Here is an 18187-nt window from a genome sequence, read left to right as displayed (position 1 = left end):
ACGAGGAGGTCCTCCTCCTTCCCGACCCCCTTCCGCACCGGGTGCCCATAGATCAGGAGCGTGGGGCTGAAGTGCAAACAAAACATCAATAAAAGGTTTTTCAAATAACTAAAAAGGGAGTGCAGCCTACAACACCCTATGTATACATGGTCCACGGACTCCACAAGACCGCAAAAAGGGCATGTGTCCTGAGAGTCCGTGAACCTATGCATCCTCTTATTATAAGGGACTGCTGCATGCAACACCCTCCAACCCAGGTCCCCGATAGAAAGGGGGAGGACACCTCCGTAGAGGGCCTCCCATCGAGGGCCTCCGCCGCCGGACGGCAACAAGGCACGCCAGGGCGTGTCCGGTCGACGGACAAGGGCGAGAAAATGGAAGGTGTGCAGCAGCAGTCCATACAAAAAGCCCCTCTTTGCTGTGCCAAAAGGCACAGAGGGCATGTCCCCGAGGCGGCTCATATTGCGGGGCACCAGCACCCGAGGGAGGGTTCGGGGCTTGGGGCCAATGTGGAATTCCGTCCGAACAGGGGAACGCTCAGACGGAAGACCACCGCGCACCTGGGCCACCTCAAGACCCAAAATAACGTCGGGTCCGAGCACGACCGTTCTCAGGTCTTGGATGGCATCGGCTGCGACCTGGACACTCACAGACGCGCGTCGTGCCAACTCCTGCGGAAGCATCCAGCCCAGTCCTCCGCCACCCAGTACGTCCCCGATCCTGGTCACCCCTGCGGCCACAGCCCTCCTCTCCGCCAACCACTGAAAAGGACGGAGGGGCGGATTCCTGAGCAGCGGCTCTCTGACGATAGCCGCTACTCCTGACGGGGGAGAGCTGCGTCGCGAGGCGACCACTTTCCAGACTTTGATCAGGTCCTGGTAAAAGACGGGCAACGCCTGCAAGGAGCCACCGAGGCCCAGCTGTTCTATAAACAGGAGCTGCACGTCATAATTCAGGCCGTGCACCTGACGGAAGAAATACGTCATCAGGGCACACCATCTAGGAGGAGGCTCAACGTAGAGGTATCGCTGCAGGGTCTGAAGGCGGAAAGTCGCCACCTGTGTGCGTAGGCACACTAGCGCCTGACCACCCTCCCTAAGCGGGACTCCCTAAGAACCTCGGCAGCGACCCAGTGCAATCTTTTGTCCCAGAAGAAGTCGACTAACAATCTCTGGATTCATGTGGCAAAGTCCAAGGGGAGGGGTCAAAGTGACCAGCCGATACCACAACATGGCGGCGATCAGCTGGTTTATGACCAGAACTCGACCCCGGTAAGATAGCACTCGAAGCAGTCCTGTCCAGCGCCGCAGGCGAGCGGTGACTTTCGTCTCCAGTTCCTGCCAGTTTGGCGGCCAGGATTCCTCAGCGGGGCAGAGATGGACCCCCAGGTAGAGGAGGCTGGTCCTGCTCCAGGTGAAAGGCCTGAGCTCCTCGGGTAGGGGATCCATCTGCCACTGACCAACCAGGAGTCCAGAACATTTACCCCAGTTGATCCTGGCAGAAGAAGCGGCAGAGTAGACCTCCTGGCACTCGCGCATCCTCCGCAGGTCAGCCGGGTCACTAAACATAAGGAGCACGTCATCGGCGTAAGCCGAATGGACCACCCCGATGCCCGGCCCGCGCAGAACCAATCCCGACAACCTCCTCCGCAAGAGGCGCAGGAAAGGCTCCACGCAAATAGAATACAACTGGCCAGACAGGAGGCAGCCCTGACGTACCCCTCTCCCAAAGCGAAGGGGCGCCGTCAGGGACCCGTTAACCTTCACTAGACACTCCGCGGCGGTGTACAGAAGTCAGATCAGGGCGACAAAATGCGTCCCGAACCCGAAAGCTCGCAGAGTTCCGAGTAAGTTTTCGTGATCCACTCTGTCGAACGCCTTCTCCTGATTGACAGACTGGAAGGCGCTCGTCAGACCTGCCCTCTGGGAATGGTGGATGATGTCCCGGACCAGATGGATGTTATCATAAATGGTTCGGTCCGGGACGGTGTAGGACTGGTCAGGGTGGATCATTTGGTCCAGCACGGTGCCGAGCCGAGAAGACATGGCTCGGGCGAAGATTTTGTAGTCCGTGCTGAGGAGGGAGACCGGGCGCCAGTTTTTAAGAAGGTGGAGATCCCCCTTCTTCGGCAGCAGGGCAATCACGGCCCTGCGCCACGAAAGGGGCATCTCCCTGGTAGCAATGCTCTCCCCCAGGACCCCTGCGAAGTCGCTCCCCAAGACGTCCCAGAACGCCCTGAAGAACTCCACGGTCAGCCCGTCTAGTCCCAGGGTTTTGCCCCTAAAATATTTGTTCAATGTCTCTTCCATTTCATAGTTTTGCTATTGGGAGATTTGAACTCTTGATACTCTTTTGAGTAAACCTGTTTCCATCTGTTTCAGATGAAGTTACATTGTTTCATAGTTTGCCATTGTGAGATTTGAACTCTTGATAATCTTTTAAATCTGAACTCTTGATAATCTTTTAAATGAAAACCAAATCAACAAAATTGGGATAAATCAGGCACAGCCCCTAATTCAGGTCAGCTGCAAAACCAAGAACAAAGTTTTAAAGGAAACTTACAAACTTTAAATCAAAATGTGATTAAAGGGGTCAACAAAACACCCCAGTCCCCGCGGTGCCCACCGAGCACGGAAGGCCTCGAGAGTGCCAGCAGACACCGCGTGCTCCTTCTCCAGGGACATCCGGCAGCGAACGTAGCCGCGGAAGAGGGACAAACAATCGGGCGGGACTCCCCCGTCGATCGCCCGCTGCCTGGACCTGTTAATGGCCAACTTGGCCAGGCCCAGGAGCAGGTTCACGAGGAGGTCCTCCTCCTTCCCGACCCCCTTCCGCACCGGGTGCCCATAGATCAGGAGCGTGGGGCTGAAGTGCAAACAAAACATCAATAAAAGGTTTTTCAAATAACTAAAAAGGGAGTGCAGCCTACAACACCCTATGTATACATGGTCCACGGACTCCACAAGACCGCAAAAAGGGCACGTGTCCTGAGAGTCCGTGAACCTATGCATCCTCTTATTATAAGGGACTGCTGCATGCAACACCCTCCAACCCAGGTCTCCGATAGAAAGGGGGAGGACACCTCCGTAGAGGGCCTCCCATCGAGGGCCTCCGCCGCCGGACGGCAACAAGGCACGCCAGGGCGTGTCCGGTCGACGGACAAGGGCGAGAAAATGGAAGGTGTGCAGCAGCAGTCCATACAAAAAGCCCCTCTTTGCTGTGCCAAAAGGCACAGAGGGCATGTCCCCGAGGCGGCTCATATTGCGGGGCACCAGCACCCGAGGGAGGGTTCGGGGCTTGGGGCCAATGTGGAATTCCGTCCGAACAGGGGAACGCTCAGACGGAAGACCACCGCGCACCTGGGCCACCTCAAGACCCAAAATAACGTCGGGTCCGAGCACGACCGTTCTCAGGTCTTGGATGGCATCGGCTGCGACCTGGACACTCACAGACGCGCGTCGCGCCAACTCCTGTGGGAGCATCCAGCCCAGTCCTCCGCCACCCAGCACGTCCCCGATCCTGGTCACCCCTGCGGCCACAGCCCTCCTCTCCGCCAACCACTGAAAAGGACGGAGGGGCGGATTCCTGAGCAGCGGCTCTCTGACGATAGCCGCTACTCCTGACGGGGGAGAGCTGCGTCGCGAGGCGACCACTTTCCAGACTTTGATCAGGTCCTGGTAAAAGACGGGCAACGCCTGCAAGGAGCCACCGAGGCCCAGCTGTTCTATAAACAGGAGCTGCACGTCATAATTCAGGCCGTGCACCTGACGGAAGAAATACGTCATCAGGGCACACCATCTAGGAGGAGGCTCGACGTAGAGGTATCGCTGCAGGGTCTGAAGGCGGAAAGTCGCCACCTGTGTGCGTAGGCACACTAGCGCCTGACCACCCTCCCTAAGCGGGAGACTCAGAACCTCGGCAGCGACCCAGTGCAATCTTTTGTCCCAGAAGAAGTCGACTAACAATCTCTGGATTCTTGTGACAAAGTCCGGGGGAGGGGTCAAAGTGACCAGCCGATACCACAACATGGCGGCGATCAGCTGGTTTATGACCAGAACTCGACCCCGGTAAGATAGCACTCGGAGCAGTCCTGTCCAGCGCCGCAGGCGAGCGGTGACTTTCGTCTCCAGTTCCTGCCAGTTTGCCGGCCAGGATTCCTCAGCGGGGCAGAGATGGACCCCCAGGTAGAGGAGGCTGGTCCTGCTCCAGGTGAAAGGCCTGAGCTCCTCGGGTAGGGGATCCATCTGCCACTGACCGACCAGGAGTCCAGAACACTTACCCCAGTTGATCCTGGCAGAAGAAGCGGCAGAGTAGACCTCCTGGCACTCGCGCATCCTCCGCAGGTCAGCCGGGTCACTAAACATAAGGAGCACGTCATCGGCGTAAGCCGAAAGGACCACCCCGATGCCCGGCCCGCGCAGAACCAATCCCGACAACCTCCTCCGCAAGAGGCGCAGGAAAGGCTCCACGCAAATAGAATACAACTGGCCAGACAGGGGGCAGCCCTGACGTACCCCTCTCCCAAAGCGAAGGGGCGCCGTCAGGGACCCGTTAACCTTCACTAGACACTCCGCGGCGGTGTACAGAAGTCAGATCAGGGCGACAAAATGCGTCCCGAACCCGAAAGCTCGCAGAGTTCCGAGTAAGTTTTCGTGATCCACTCTGTCGAACGCCTTCTCCTGATTGACAGACTGGAAGGCGCTCGTCAGACCTGCCCTCTGGGAATGGTGGATGATGTCCCGGACCAGATGGATGTTATCATAAATGGTTCGGTCCGGGACGGTGTAGGACTGGTCAGGGTGGATCATGTGGTCCAGCACGGTGCCGAGCCGAGAAGACATGGCTCGGGCGAAGATTTTGTAGTCCGTGCTGAGGAGGGAGACCGGGCGCCAGTTTTTAAGAAGGTGGAGATCCCCCTTCTTCGGCAGCAGGGCAATCACGGCCCTGCGCCACGAAAGGGGCATCTCCCTGGTAGCAATGCTCTCCCCCAGGACCCCTGCGAAGTCGCTCCCCAAGACATCCCAGAACGCCCTGAAGAACTCCACGGTCAGCCCGTCTAGTCCCAGGGTTTTGCCCCTAAAATATTTGTTCAATGTCTCTTCCATTTCATAGTTTTGCTATTGGGAGATTTGAACTCTTGATACTCTTTTGAGTAAACCTGTTTCCATCTGTTTCAGATGAAGTTACATTGTTTCATAGTTTGCCATTGTGAGATTTGAACTCTTGATCTTAGGGTTACAAACCCAGTACCATAACCACTTGGCTATTTAGGCCAAGCCTACTTCATTGGTAGCTAAAGTCTTACTGGCTCTAGCTGTATTGCTTTCAGGTGTCCCTCCCTCCAACTTTAAATGCTGAATAAGCACTGTGAGCATATCAACCTTATGGAATTCTGCTTTTGCCTCCATCTGCACTTTATCTCCAAACTCTCTAAGCTTTGTTTCAGTCGGATATTTCAAATACTCCACATTTTCCACTTCCAGATAAGCCTTAGCAATTGCCAAAGCCATTTTGCAGTCCAACCACTTTGAAATCCCTCAACACAAAGCTCCTGAGTTCAATGTTCTTCTCATACTTATACCCCTTGGATTCACAAACTTCAATCCAATCAAGGAATCTTAAAAATCCTGCAAAGGGCCCCCAAATTTGTTATGACCATAGCAGATGCCAATTGCTGAGTCAACCAAATCCCAGTGGGAAACTTGGCTTATGGTCCATGCCCTTGTTTTTGTATTCGGAAAGTGAGATGAAAACATACTGATCTCAGCAGTAAGAGATCCAGTGGCACTTCTGGAATTTTAAAAAGTAAAAGTAAATTTTTATTAATAAAAATAAAAGAAAACTTAAGCACACAAATGACAGTTAGACGGTTGAAATTAACCTTACAAAACATTCCCCCAAAAGACTCCCTACTTGGTTAGGTCCACATGTAAACACCTTCCAGGTAACACCGTCTTATAGGTGTTTAACTATAAAATCCAACAATATTACCCAAGGCAAACTGCTGTAGCTTAAATAAAGACATACCAAACAACCCCTTAAATTCTCTTCCACACTGCTGTGGAAATCCTAGACTTCGGAACAAGACTGTATTTTGCAGCCCAAGACTTTTCTGGCTTGACTGGATGGCTGATTCAAATTGTATCTTCCCCCAGCCTCGAGCTGTTTCTAGGAGATCTGTTTCACGTAGCCAACAACCAACAGCCAACCGTCAAAGGCCAACAGCCAGCAACCAACCACCCACAGCCAACACCTAAGCACTCTACAGTAAAATTAAAATATAATTTACCCCTTTTGTCTCAAGTTGAATTGTTCTCACACCTCTTTGAAACTCAAATCCTTCCAAATATAACATTTTTCATTTTTGTATTTTATCTCTTTTTTGGGGTCAATAAAATGTAATATACCCTCTTCTGTTTACCCATGGAACTCCTGTGAGATGCAAAAATATTTCTTGCTACCCATGACTTCCCTTTCATATTCAAACAAACTCTCAACTTATCTAAAAATGCAAATGTTAGATACAACCCATTTAATTGTGCCTCAAACCACCATAATATCTCATTACAAATGCACAAACATAACATCTCTATTCTTTCATGTCTTAAATCTTTCAGACAACCTGTCTCTAGTAATTTTCCCCCAAATTAATTAAATCATTTGCACACACCTAAACAAACTTCTTCACAGAATAACACAATAATCACTGAAAGTATTAAAATAAAACATTCTCATACCTATAACATACCTCCAGAATCACTCCTGGCCTGAACTGCTAGTGTGGGTGGTGGGGGGGGAGGGGGTGGGGGATTCAGGGGGAGGACTTATGAGGCCTGTAAATGAAGGATACCTTTATACATTCTTCAGTGAAAATGAATATATTTTCTGACTATAAAGTGACAAAAAGTGTTTACCCGTGTAACCACTTGCGATCAGAAATTCTTAAATTTTCTAGGCCTACTACATCCTCAAGGTGCTGCCATGACATCTGCAATGGTTGGCCCCGTTGCCTCTGATGACTTTGGCATAAGCCCTCTGAACAGCTGAGGCCTTGGGGGCTCTACCTTGCTTTGGCTGTCCTCCGGTGGGCTAGCTGCTCCCTCTGTGGTGACAGAGGATGAGGTTGAGGGGGTCAAAGGCAAAGGGGACTCAGAAGAAGAGGACAGCCTCTGACAATCCTGAATGGATGACCAAGGGGTATCCAGCTGCCTCTGCTCCTCCGCACGGGTGCCCAAGGGTGCTGGCCTGACTCCGTGAGGAGAAGATGTATCTGGAGAGAAATCATGGTGTCCCGTTTCCCTCTCGCATTGCCACTGCAGGAACTCACCCATGGTTACCACGATGGAATGCAAGTCTGCACATCTCCAAGTTCTACTGGACCAGGATCTCCATGGCATCCTCCATCCTTTCCATGGACAGACTTCCATACACAGACATGTGGGCACTGCTTCATCAGCAAGCAGAATGTCGCACTGCTCCAATTCACATGCCACTCTGTTGAGGGCTTCCAACAGCTCTGCGTGATGTTCTCCCACCATCTGTTAACTCTCCAGGATGAGTTGGAAGGCTGAATCCAGAGGCTTATCATCTGACTTGGACCTCACAGCTGCCTTTTCCCCAGCAGTCCTCCGAGTGCAGCTGAACCTGCCTTCTCCAGCTGCTGACACATGTCCTTGCAGTGACCACCAGATTGTGAACCCGAACCTGCTCTAGATCTGAGATGTATATCTCTGCACTGATGGAGGGTGTGGGTCAGCACTGTGATGGGTCTTCCAGGCTGCTTATTTCCAACTCTTCAATGGGGGGAGGCTGGAGGTGAGGATGTGGATGGAGCTGAGGGAATGTCTGGCTGAGGGTGTCAGTTTCTTGGCAGAGCTCCCTGTGAACCAAAGTAGAGATGATTAGTTCATGGCAGCAGAGTCAAAAGCAAGAGAGAGAATACTCACAGTTGCATTGAGAGATGGATGATGTGGTGCAGGATCCTCAATCGGGTGTCAGCCGCTGACCTCACCACCGCCACATGGACAGTCCATGCCCTCACCAGTTAGCGCGATGGCACACCCCTCAACGTGAGTGAGGGGTCTAATGTGGGCCACTCTACCCCAGAAGGGACCTCTCCTTGCTGTTGCTAGCTAGTTTCTCCTGCACAAAAACAGATGGAGAGAGTATGGGCAGGACACATGGCACTGCGTGGAATGGTTGCATGGTAAGCGGAGCCACGGGCAGGATTAGGACACGAGCTCCAGGGGATATGAGCCTGATGGAGATGTCAGGGTGTGTGTGAAAGATAGTGGTGTTGCCTCTTGAAGAGTGGGATCCCTGTGGATGTGTGATGCGTTTGTGAGTGCCTGAGCTTAGAGTGATGAGAAGAGTGACTTACCCTGGCAGAATGGATAAGACCATTCATCCTTGTTCTGCATTGGGTGGCTGCCCCCTTTTGTAGGTAATTAGTGCTACCCACTGACGTCACCGCCTCCCATGCTGGATTGGTGACCTTGCTTGCTAGCCTTCACCCAGAGTGGAGCTAGAAGACATTGCAGCAGGTCTTCACTGCATCCAGTAGGCACTCAAGGGAGGCACGTTTCCTCCCTTTGACAGCCATCAGTTCGCAGCAACTTCCTATCCAAGCACTCCTTGAAGAATGCTAACTCTGTGCAGGGGTGGCCTTTAAATATGGCACCTAGTTTACTGAAGGACTGAACTGACGGTGGGGTTGGCAAATCAGATGATGCTCTGCCAGTGATCCAGCATTTCCTTGGGAATGTATGATTAATGAGGTGGGATTCGGGTGATGTGGCGAGAAAACTCGCCATTGCAGCCAGCAGGTAGAATGTCCTTATTCCCACCTACTACCGCACTTAGTGCGTTCAAATCTGGGACAATTCTGCCCTAGGTCATGTACCCACTTTAGCTTGCCCCCTATTTAATTTTGAAATTACATCAGTTCATTTATTTCGTATGCTGTGACTTTAATGACATTAAAGCTGGTAATTGTTTTTCTGACATTTGGAATTTCTGTGATAAATTAGAAAGAAAGAAAAGTAATACTCAAACTTAATTACCATACCAAGAGAATACAAATCCTTCTTCCATATAGTTCTGTATGTAGACATGTGAAACATCAATTGAATTTGACATTGTCCCTAACATTAAAGAGAGGGAAATATCCCTCATAGAGCTGAAAGTAATTCATGGGTTGTTCTCATACTTTTAGAAGCTTGAGCTGCTTGATGATAAAATTGCTTAAAACGTTAGTTTCACTCACAATCCTCAAGCTTTGAAATTCAGATCAAATCAACGGTTCGTCACTCAGATGGATATCAAGCAACACAGTGAAATAAATTAGGTATCTTCATCCCACACTCGCTAATTCATTACTTCAAAGCACAAACACATAGCTAAAGTGGGTAACAGTTTAGCAGCTCTGAACAGTGTTGGATTTACATTGTACAGAATAACAGTGTTACATTAATAGGACAAAAGAATGTCTTGTGAGGTTGCGGCTAAGTTGTGTTAATGATTGAGTTAGAACTCAGTGTCGAATTGTGGGACCTGACCTAGGAATGTTCTGTACTACTACAAGATGAAACACAAATAGATCATTTAGTTCTTCAAGCCTGTCAATCTCCACTTTAATGAACACTTAGTGAACATGGCTTTGCAAGCCAAGGATTCTTGCTAGAGTGATATTGAAGATCTGTTTTCCTTGGTTCATCCCTAATAATAAGGAATTCTATTGTAAGGTTTCCATGCGTCTGATAGGTAATGGCTATATCGTGCTGTTGAATGAGGGATGGATTTCTTCTGATTTGTTTGTCTCAAATTTGACAAACTAAAATGATAGCTGCCCACCATTCTGCTCCTGCTCATTAAATCAATTGTGAATTGGTGAGTTCAAATGGATCAAAATAGGCCAATGATTCTGCATCTGTCATTTTGCTCCATCTACAATTTTGTAACAGGTAACAAAGCTTCCTAAATGGCTCAAATGGTACGGCTTTCTTGAATCCAGCTTCGGAGTGGCAGAAATTGGAAAAGAGCAGCAGTGAAGGGTAGCAAGGCAAAATGTTTGATAAAGTCAAGCACAACCCTTGAAACTCAAAAGGATAGACTATCACAGCAGGTGGCTCAGCTGAGACGCATTCAGAGTCCTCTACTGTTGCTTTATGTGAAGTGCAGAAGCTCCCTTCACCAAGCTCTCAATTGCTAAATATTAATGAATATAAATCCAGTCAAGTGCAGAATTAAATATTAAACACTGCACATACATCCTTCTTTCTACTTTGGGAGAGAGAGTAGATTAGGAACGCTTGAGCTGAATAACCTGATCATTGGAACTGATGATGGATCGAAGAAATGACCTCGTGAAACCTTAATGACTCCAATCTATTCTTGGCCTCAAAACAGAAGTGAAATAGACAGAGAAACATAGAAAATAGAAGCAGGAGTAGGTCATTCTGCCCTTCAAGCCAGATCCATCATTCAATATGATCGTGGCTGATCCTCAATCTCAACGCCGCACTCCTGCTCTCTCCCCATACCCATTGGCACCTTTAGAGCCTGGAAATCTATCTATTTCCTTCTTAGGTATGTTCAGTGACTTGGCCTCCACAGTCTTCTGTGGAAGAGAATTCCATAGGTTCACCACCCTCTGACTGAAGAATTTTTTCCTCGTCTCAGTCCTAAATGGTCTACCTCATATCCTGACGCTGTGACCCCTTGTCCTAGGCACCTGTATCCAGTCTGTCCAGCCCTGTCAGAATTTTATATGTTTCAATGAGATCCAGTCTCATTCTTCTAAACTCCAGTGAATACAGGCCCAGTGAATGCAGAACTATGCAAAGAAAAGCAGAGCACCTTCACTCAACGAAGAGTAACCTAAGGAGCAACTCGATTTCATCTCAGCTGGTCAATCAACTGAGAAGATTTACTGGCTTGGTCTTCAGAAAATATGTCAGCCTGGAGACAGCAATGCGTCAGGAAAATTAGGAGTGCTATTATAATACCCTGTTACAGGCATTCTACTTCGCTGTTTTCAGTTGTATTGTAGCTGTCCTCCCACTAATAAATCAATGGATGAATTTGCATGAATGGCAAATGATTCTTTGGACTGCCTGCAGGTGTTAAGGTTGATAAAGTACTCAGGCCCATCTTTCAATGATAAATGCTAATTGCGCTGGTCTTGCCCTTCTTTATGAGAGCTTTCTCCCATTCTGAATGGCAGTAAACTATGTCATTTTCTTTCCCTGACCCCTCAGAACAAAACTGCAAGTCTGCTTTAACCTGGGCATTGATCGAGCTCTTCAGAACAATTGGTAAGAAATTTCCCCCTCCTTTTTTTCCTACCTTCATTGTAAGCCAATAGGGAAAGGAATTTTGCATTATTATATTTTCAGTTGCAATAATTTTATTTTGGAATCTACACACAGGAAACTATTTCCAATAATGTGGAGCCACTACGGTGATGCCTGATTTTTGATTTGGCAGCAAAGCACCAGGTGCATTCCTGTGTGTGTGAGACATTGTAGTGCCTTTGAGGTAATAAAACATCTCGAGAGGCTTTCCACGGGCTTTTTTAGAAAAAGAAAATTGACACTGAGCCATTTAAAGAAGTATTAAAGCATGTGAGCAAAGCCTTACTTAAAAAGGACCAACTTATTTACAGCGCTCTGGACCCTCTTTTAGTCCCCATACAGGCTCAGCAGCCAGGCTGCTCTGTGCCTCTCTGGGATTGTGCCTGCAAATTTTTTGCAAGCTCTGAGAACTTGCCACAAACAAAAAATGGGGATAAATTGAGATGAAATTGATCTACACTCCAGCAATGCAAAAAAGAAGCATAAAAAAGTGAGAGGCAATTATTCACTGCACCCAATCTTCTTCCCACTGAAGTTCACCGAACATTTGCTCAAACTTTTCTTGGAGGCGCGTTTCCTGGTCTCTGTGTTACCTTTGCTGGTCAGAAATTAAACATATTGGCAATATTTTCCAATACAGCGGAAAATCAGAATGGGTGTAGCCCTCAATGAAATGGTGGCGAAGAACCCCAATCTATGACAAGATTCACACCTTGCCTTCATTCCATTACCCCCAATGGCCTAGGTCTTCTAGTCAGCGGTGATGCCAAGACTTACGACTGCTGACCACGATTAAAGCCGTGGCCTTACTTTTTCCCACTGGAGGTTTAGGGTCCTTCTAACCCTGGCTACAGGATTTATCCATCTCTTAAGGCAGCCATGAGGAGCACTGCCCAGGTGCAGAAAGGCTGAGGCCATCCCCACTTTCAGGTCATCAGCAGGAGGAACCCGAAAAGCAACCTTTTAGCCTTCTGATGAGTGTTTTTCTAAAGTTCTTCATTTTTAACAATTTTTAATTTTTTATTTGCTTTTATGAGTTTGTATAATCTTTAATGTAAGTAAATGTGCAAAAGCTTTGAGCTGAATTGAAAAAGTACTTCTGATGAAAGAAACAGTAAAGTACATTAGGTCTCAGAGTGCACTGATTTTTAATCAATTTCAATTATTAGCCAACAGACGATAAGTGAACAAAATTGTTCCCAGGCAACTTTCTCAGAAAAAAAAATGAGACTAAAGGCATGATAGGTGGTATGAATGGACAATATGGCGCCATATCTTTCACTAAGCTGGTTGCAATCGCCCACTCAGCCTGCTGGTGGCGGGCCACATTTCCAGCTAATGGTCATTGGGGAGCTCATTGTAATACATCAGCATATCATTAAAAGGCCATCCTGCCAGGCGCTTGAGGCCCCCGTCGGATTGTCCAGTGGGAAAGCACATCAACGTGTTTCACAATAGCTCACAGGCGAAGTGCACTTGGCAGCCTTCAATTTAGGGGAACTGGGGGCGAGTGAACAGCATTGATCTGCAGAGCTCACCAGGTTTGCCAGATGCTTTGGAGGCTTCGGGGGTGCCCGGGGGCTGGGGTGAAGTGCTGCCCTACCACGGAGGCGACTGTTGTCAGGGGTGGGGGGGGTTGCTGTTGGATCCCACGGATAAGCAATCGAGATGGGGGAAAGGGCAGGCGAGGGAAGTGACCATGCAGTTAGGGGCCTGTATAAAGTGACCATTCTTCTGCACTGAGATAGTTCAGGCACAGCCACAGTGATGTGATTGGTGTCAGGCTGCCAGACCATCCACGCACGCAAGCAACATGGAGCCAGTAAGTTCTCCAGACCCTACCCCGTCCCCTGTCCTCCCACCACCTCTGGAACAGATTGTGAGTCCGTGACCATTTTACTGGACCACGGAGCAGTTGGACTGCACACATTGTACAATCTCCTCACCAACACTGGCGCTCACAGCCTCTTCCAATCTCAGCATCCCGGTTTGGACCAGTGTTCCCCATGTCACAGGCTGACAGGGCCGCCATGCAGCACACTCATCTCTGGCCATCCGAGGGGTGACCAGCACTCTCCAGGAAGCATTCAGGGGCAGTCACACAGGGCCAGGAAAAGTGCTAAGTACAGCCATGATAACCATGTCCGTCTCTCTTTCATGCTGCAGGAGGACCACATCAGGATCTTGGATCCTGGTGACCTAGCTGTATGCCTGATGGGCTATAGAGACCATATATGAGAGAGGAGAGAGTGACTGAGGCACCTGGCTGCACAAAGGCAGGAGCAGAAACCTCAGGAAGAAGGGCAGCAGGAGCTCCAGCACACGCTGCCCAGGAGCGACAATGGACCATGGCTGGTCAGCACCCAGTGACACCCAGGGTCTATAGATGCTGTCTATCATTCCTGCAGGTGACTGAGAACCACTGTCGCTGATGACTGCACATGTCTAGGGACCTGGTGGTTCACATCTGCTACTTACTGCAAGACTTGGTGCCACAGGGACATGGAGAGCATCCACTGCCAGTGGCTGTGAAAGTGACCACAGTGACCAATTTCTATGCCAGTGGCTACTTTCAGGGCTCCACAGGTGACCGCTGTGGAATATCACAACCCGCCACCACAAATGCATCCATGAGGTCACAGATGCCATCTTCTCCATGGCACACAATTTTGTGCATTTCGCCCAGGCCCAGGACAGCCAGGACGCAAGGGCCATTGGATTATCCCGGACCTCAAGATTCCCACAGGTGTAGAGTGTGATCAAATGCACCCATGTAGCGCTCAGGTCTCCGTTGTTGCATACGGTGGACTTTATCAACCACAAGGGCTTCCACTCACTGAATGTGCGGCTGGTATGCAACCACCAGAAACACATCCTGCAGGTGTGCACACAGCTTCTAGGGAGTGTGCATGACTCCTACATCCTCAGTCGGTCACAGATCCCTGGAGTCCCCCAGGATCCACTGAAGCTGCAGGGTTGGCTCCTCAGGGACAACGGGTACCCACAGAGGCCGTGGCTGATGACATTCGTGCGGAGGCCTCAGACTGCAGCAGAGCGACAGTATAATGAAGCTCATGCAGCAGCTCGCAACTTGGTGGAGCAGACCATCGGGATGCTGAAGATGAGGTTCTGGTGCCTTGACTGGTCCAGTGGAGCCCTGAAATACAGTCCACACAGGGTGCCACACATCGTCTGCTGCGCCCTTTACAACCTGGCGCTCAACGGGGAGACGAGCTGGCTGAGGAGGAGATGGAGGGAGCTGCACGTCTCCTTCGCTGAGGAGGATGCCAATGGGGATGAGAGTGAGGAGATTCTCGGAGGCATTGATGATGGGGATGAGGCCTTTGCTAGGTGAGGCAGTGTGCTTGAGAGGAGCTTATCGCTGCTATATTTGCAGAGGATGATGATGACATGCGGTGAGGTGACCGCATAGATCTTCACATTGCATTTGTGACAGTTTGACTCCAGTCTGACTTATGCCAGCGTGAATACTCTCTGTGAGAATGCTCCTGTAATGGAGATGCAGTGGAGGCCCTAATAGCCACTCTATTGCAGGAGGATGATGATGACATGTAGTGAGGACACTCCATACATCTTCACATAGCTCCTGAGAATGTCTGACTCCAGTCTGGCCAAGGGCAACTTGCTTGCGCTCAGTGATCAGGGTCACATCATAGAGACACAAACCCAGAAACTTTAGAAGATTCTGATGCTTGGTCTGCCTTCAGCACCTGGGCCCTTCATGAGCTGGAGCATAGCATCAGTGGTCACAGATGCTAAAGACATGGGGGCCAGCTTCTCCTTAAAAGTGCTGAGAGCACAAAGAGAGAATGAGAGAACCCTGTGGTGCCTGCCCACTACATTCTGGCAGCAATGACCAGCACCGCTGAGGTGCAGGCATCAGTAATGTTTTCAGGGAGTGTGAGGCCAGACTATCACTGTGGTCTGAAGGTTGCACAGAGCACAGGGATGAGGCCCTGGACTGAGACACCTGCGTTTATCTTGTGCAGAAATGTTTCACATCTGAGTGACATGAACACTGCTCATCAGAACAAGGAGCCATAGGCAGGGAGACATTCTTGGGAGTTTTTTGACAATATTGAACAGTATGTGCAAGTGATCAACACCTGTGCCCAGGCTGTGCAACTAATTCTCCTTAAACTTTCCTAACACTGCCACTACATTTTGTTGCTCCCTGGACATCCACAGCATAGGTGGAGGCAGCCTGCTGCCTGCCTGTGATGATTTTGGTGGCCATCCTCTGGAGGGCCGAGACTTGGAGGGCCCCGGTCTTCTTTTGAGGTCCTGCTGTGTGACAGTGGCACCCTCCTCGGCCTGCTGAACTGGAGCTGCTGAGGTCACAGCAAGTGGGGATTCGGATGGGCCAGTCACTCCCAGAGTCACCTGGGTGGATGGGCCTGGAATGTGCACCTGCTGATCCTCCTCCCTATGGGTGCCTGGGGGCCCCAGGCTGACTCCTTGAGGAGCAGGGGTGGCTGGAGTAAGATCAAGCTGCCCAGCACCCCTCTCGCGTACACGCTGTTGGAGGCCAACTATGGCATCAGCGATGGAGTTAAGCCTGCGCAGCAGTGCAGGAGTGAAGTCCTGGACCAAGGTCTCCATGGCAACTGCCATCCTGCCAGTGTTGACCCCAGTGCATTGCAATGCCAGCGCTATCACCTCAGCCTGAAGGCGGACGGAGTCCTCCATCGTGCCTTGCAATCTGAGGAGTGCAGCAGACATCCCTTCCTGATGTTCCTGAGCTTGTCTTTGCAGCTCCAGCTACTGTGACAAGACCGAGTCCAGAGGCTCGTCATCTGACTAGGACCCAGCAACGTTCTGGCCTCCAGCAGTCCTCTGGGTGCTGGGACCCTGGGAAGTCCCTGTTGCTGCCTGATGTGGATCAGACAGTGCGATGTGCTCACCAGGTTGTGATTCCGGGGCTACTCTGAAGCTAGGTCGCACCAGGGTGTGTGCTTCTGCCCTGGTGAAGGGTGCTGGTGAGCGCTGTGATGGGTCTTCAGAGAGGGTGCCTCCAGATTCCTCTTCAGAGGTTTCTTGGGGCTTGATTGGAGGCCCTGGGTCATGGACTCTGTCAGTTGTTTGGCAGATGTGCCTGCGTAAGCGAGGGGAGATAATTAGTGCATGGCAGTGACTTACGAAACAGGACACATCACTCACAGCATGGTTGTCTGATAGATGTTGCACTGCTGGATCCTCACTTGGTAAAGCACTGCTGACCTCACCATCAAGACAGGACTGATCCAGATCGTGTCCGGCCAGCTGGAATGCTCTGTTTTCAAAGTCCGTGAGGATCTTGATTTCAGGCATTCCACCACTGATCTGCGACCTCTCCCTCTTGTGTGCCAGCTTGTCCTGCATGGATAGAGTTGGAGAAAGTTTAAGCAGGATGCCTGCCACACCAGATGATAAGTATGCCTGACCTGTGTAGGTGATGAGTGGTCCCAAGGACAGAATGAGGACAATGATGGTGAGTGTGAGGGAGTGAATGGTGATGTTCCTTGAACTGGCAGTGAGTGAGGGCCCTGTGGATGTGTGATGGGTTTGTGAGTGTGTGAGTTGAGAGAGATGAGAAGAGTGACTTACCGTCATGGAACAGAGGAGATCATTCATTCTCTTGCAGCCTTGGGTGGCTGTCCTTTTCTGAAGGACATTGGTGCTGACCAACGCTGCCACCGCCTCGCAAGTTAGATTAGTCACATTGCTATCTATCCTGTGGCCAGTGCAGGGGTACAGAACATCCTGGGCCTCTACGGCATCCAGCAGTTGCTCGAGGGACCAGTTGTTGAAGAGGGAGGCTGAAGTCTATTTTTCTTTGCTGTCATGTCTTCCATGTAGCAGTGGTGAGCTGGAAGCAACAAGCGCTGTGCATATGGCTGGACTTTAAACATGGTGCTCGGTGTGGTGCGGCAGTGAGCTGATGGCGCTTGGGAGAATGAGAGTCCACCTGCCATAGAAACGCATGTCTCCTGGGACTGCATAAATAATGAGGTGGGTTTGGGATAACACGGCATGAAAACTTGCCATCACAGCCGACGGGTCAAGCGTTATTTTACACACTCACTACCGCATTTAGTGCGAATTTGGGAAAATTCCACCCTAAGTCTGAATCACATAAATATATTGCACCACTTTCCCTCTAGTTATGTGTACAAAAAACATAATCACACCCGCTAAACATTTGCTGCATCACCCCCCTTTTTTCAAATAAGGAATCTCCCCTTACAAATAACCAGAAATATTTACAATACATGGAAATTTTTTTTTGCACTTTACTGATTCCTGAGCTAAGAAACTCCTAGCACTGCATTTTCAGCTTGACGTGAAGGTGCATGACATCGGGCGAGCCTCCTGACGTCATCGCACACTCACGCGATATTTTGGTTGGCGGGTGCACATGGGATATAGCAGCGTGCCCACTGACAATTCAGAGGGCAATTAAGCCCATTAATAAATTAATTAAAGTGAATTTTTCCCTCTCCTTCCAACCTATGATTGGCGGGCACGTGAAAGCGGCTCTTGGTTTTTTGAGGAAAACTCATCCATGGGCAGGATGAGTTTTCTGATGCTAATTAAAAATAAAATGAACAGTTTTAAAGCTCATTTTTAACATGTCCATGCTCATGTGACAGAGTTGCATGAGGGGACATGTTTACCTAAATTTTAAAACCTTTATTTTTAACGTTAGAAATCTTCAGCTCCCTGAGGCAGCTCTGTGCCTTCAGGGAGCTTTCACTGAGCGCACTCACGCGTTTGCACTGACTTCCACGCTCACCCTCCTCCCCCGACCCACGACCGTTAATTGGCCAGCC

This window comes from Carcharodon carcharias, chromosome 4 (genome assembly GCF_017639515.1).
Source record: "Carcharodon carcharias isolate sCarCar2 chromosome 4, sCarCar2.pri, whole genome shotgun sequence".
Classification (NCBI taxonomy): Eukaryota; Metazoa; Chordata; class Chondrichthyes; order Lamniformes; family Lamnidae; genus Carcharodon; species Carcharodon carcharias.
Note: the sequence above shows the minus strand (reverse complement) of the source record.